We start from the raw sequence: 3,996 nt of genomic DNA on the forward strand, positions 1-3,996 counted from the left end.
CGCCCACGCTGCATTCACAAACCATAAGACCCGCCGATTGTGATTTGCGATGGGGCTGTCGGTGCCAAAAGTTTATAGCTAGCACGCAACAAAATGTTCACCCCGTTAGTGCTTTTTGGAGCAAAATTGTAGGATCATGCCAGAAATGGTGCAATTTGTGGAGCGAATATTGAGAAAACTAGGAGATTTCATAACTTCTTCAGTTTTCCACCAAATTAGATGCAAAAAGAGGTTAGGTAGACATTTTTGGACATTATGGACTCATTGGAGCAGTTTACAGAAGCATTTGAGCATTGTAAACACATCTTTTTACACTTTTGAGGATAATAGAGAGGCCGAAGCCATTGGAAGCTAGACCAAGGAGACATAGCTCAGGAGGGGTGAACTCCTTTATCATGTTCCTATTGTAATGTCTTTTTGATGATGTTATGTACATGTTTATGTTGTTGTTCAGTCTCTTATTTATGTTAAATTGCTCATAAAATTAACATAAAAAAACCTCATCATTTCACTTGCAAAAATTCATGAATCGTCAAGCACATTGAAAGCATTTTCTTTCTAATTCAAGGAGGATCTTAGCACAACAATCTAATATTCTAAATCAAATAACTACCCTTCCGAGGAGAGAAGTCAACTGGTTTTTTTACAAGCACATCAGATATTAAGTGTGGAGGAAACCAGGGTAGTTACGACTAGTTAGTGATTGGGCTTGGTGGGTTTGACAGTCACTGATCTGGAATTTATCGAATTTTTCCAGCATGTTAATGCAGGAAATCATTGAATAAAAAAAGCTGAGTGGGGATGGAAGCCCTATTTTTAGAAATGTTGAGGAGTTCATAACCTCATGGCATGCAAGGATACATGTTGTAGAGGGATTTCCCATGGAATTGGATTTGTTGGCGGCTTAGGGATATTCCAAAATAAGAACAAGAAACCCTCTTCCAAGTTCTCAAGTTGATCCTCAAAAAACACTGCCTGAAAAGCCGCCAAAGCTGGATGCTGAAGAAACTGCTTGAAATCAGCATCCTTTGTCCATTGACAAAACATTGAGAATGCCCACTAGCTACGTTGATGTTGACAACCCACTCGCGAATTTGTTGATGTCGAAAACTGCGCACTGCAACTTTTGTTGTTGATGCCCACTAGCTGAATTTGTTGAAAAACAACTCATTGTTACTTTTTCTATGTTTGAAAACAACTCACTACTAACTTTGTTATCGATCGCCCACTGACAAATTTGTTGATGCTCACTCAATGATGAAAATGCCCATCGGCTGCTTCGCTGATGTTGTCGAGACTTTCAGTCTGACAACCACTGTCAATTTCATTGACATTTTCCCGTGGCAATGTAACGAAGTTGTAAGCTATGTGAAAGATTTCAATTTTCATACCAACACAGGAAGATTCAAATTAGTAACATGGAAATAGGGTCATAAATACATATGATTCCCTTCTTACCCCTTTCACCCGATTCTACAAAACTAAATGCATCCTTTAATTTTGCAAGAATATCCTTCAGAATCAGCGTCTCTAGCTTCCGTGTTAAAAACTCTTTCATAGCTCCAAAATGTATCTTCTGCATTTCCACAAAAATATCGACTGAATGATGCTGAAAATCATTATGAAAGGCTTTATATGCCTCCTTGTACTCTTTACTTTCTGATAAAACGTCTAATTGCTTCATTAACTATGGTCTTCCCATAGCCCCGTTTAAATGCCGATAAGACTAATCTTATAAATTCAACGTTTAGACAAAACTGTTGAATAAGTCAGATTCACTAAACACACAGCTTATAATCACCCATCGCAGTTTTCGAAAATAGCTCTGCTTGGACTTTGAATACAGTTGCAGAGAGCAGCAACAGCCACATTTGAGAGACTCAAACCAAAATTCAATCGTTCGTGAATGGTTGCATAACTAGTGGCAGCAGGGTAATGGCAATGAAGTTGGTTGACAATTATGTTGTGGGATCCAACTACCAAAGACATTCTTCTAACATTCAGTCCAACGCTGTAGACCAGTGCAGAGTGGAAATTGGGGGAGTTTTTATAAAAAGAAAACACATTACCATCTAATAAAAAAGATGTTTATTAATACTTTATTGGTGAATAAGATTTGAATTTTGTACATTTACATTGGAATGCGCTCCACTGCTAGCAATTTCTTTGCTGAAAAAAACTGGTGCTGATTATGATCCTAATTTGGGTTAAATTTCTCGGATCCTAATTTGGGTTAAACTCACCAGACTGTTACTATCTTACTGGAGCGTTGCTTGCTAAGGGAATCAAAAGTAGAGTTGGTAGTTGGCTCCCAGTTTACATGCACCAAAATATGCGTGGATGTTGATCTAGAAAAAGGGCAATCAAAAGTGGAGTTTGTAGGTGACTCGCAGTTTACATGCACCAAAATATGCGTGGATGTCGATTTAGAAAAGATCTAGAAAAGGGGCTTCCTTCTATGATTAATATCACAACAGGGGAGTGGATACATCGCCAAACCCTAGATTACGAGAAGATATAATTCAAATATTTTTTATGTCATAAATACCATCACTTTGCTAAATGTTGTTTATGTCACGAATACGACCACTTTGCTAGAGAATGTTGCAAGACTCCTAGAAGAAAAGGGCCAAAAACTACAACAGATCAAGAATAACAATGGCAGATACAAAGAAAAGAAGGAAATAAATTGACATCGGCACCATATGTAAAAACCCAAAACAAAAATGAAGCCTCCACATCTATAAACCACTTTGAGGTTATTCAAAATCATGAATAATTTGGTCAAGAGGATCCAAAGCCTAACTCGAAATGGGGAGTAAAGAAATGAAGAATATAAAGAAAAGGAAATATTAAAGGGATATGCTCCAATTGCAAGCTTCAAGTTAGATCACATAATCTCGACGGGATTTAAGAAAATAGGTATATAGTTAAAGAAGGTTAAGAAAGGCTAATTGGCAATCTCCCACATCCCCTTAATTTGGATAACATGTGGGCTAAAATTTGGAATAAAGATGGTTTTCCCAAAGTTAACCTAGGAACTAGTGCATGGAAAAATTTCACTGGCAGAAAATCTATAAAAAAAAGAACTATTCGTCATACTCTTTACTTTCTGATAAAAACGTCTAATTGCTTCATTAACTACAGTCTTCCCATATCCTTGTTTAAATGCCAATAAGACTACTCTTATAAATTCAACATTAGGCAAAATCGTTGAAGAAGTCAGATTCACTAAACACACGCACCTTATAATCACCCATCGTAGTTTTCGAAAACAGCTATGCTTAGACTTTGAATACAATTGTAGAGAGCAGGAGCAGCCACATTTGAGAGACTCAAACCAAAATCCAACCGTTCCTGAATGGTTGCATGACGAGTGGTAGCAGGGTAATGGAAATGAAGTTGGTTGACAATTATGTTGTGGGATCCAACTACCGAAGACATTTTAATCTTCTAACATTCAATCCAATGTTGTAGACCAGTGTAGAGTGGAAATTGGGGGAGTTGTTATAAAAAGAAAATACCTTACCTTCTAACAAAAACAAAATATTTATTAATACTTTATTGGTGAATAAGTTTTGAATTTTTTACATTTACATTGGAACGTGCTCCACTGCTAGCAATTTCTATGCTGAAAAAACTGGTGCTGATTACGATCCTAATTTGGGTTAAACTCACCAGACTGTTACTATCTTACTGGAGCGATGATTGCTAAGGGAAATCAAAAGTAAAGCTGGTAGATGGCTCCCAGTTTACATGCACCAAAATATGCATGGATGTTGATCTAGAAAAGGGGCAATCAAAAGTGGAGCTGGTCGCTCACTCACAGTTTACATGCACCAAAATATGCGTGGACATCGATTTAGGAAAGATCTAGAAAAGGGGCTTCCTTCTGTGATTAATCTGACAACAGGGGAGTGGATACATCGCCAAACCCTAGATTACGAGCAAATATCATTCAAATGTTGTTTATGTCATGAATACCATCACTTTGCT

Source organism: Pinus tabuliformis, chromosome 4_2, assembly GCF_031772625.1.
Source record: "Pinus tabuliformis cultivar Carrire ecotype Pingquan chromosome 4_2, CPIR1, whole genome shotgun sequence".
Classification (NCBI taxonomy): Eukaryota; Viridiplantae; Streptophyta; class Pinopsida; order Pinales; family Pinaceae; genus Pinus; species Pinus tabuliformis.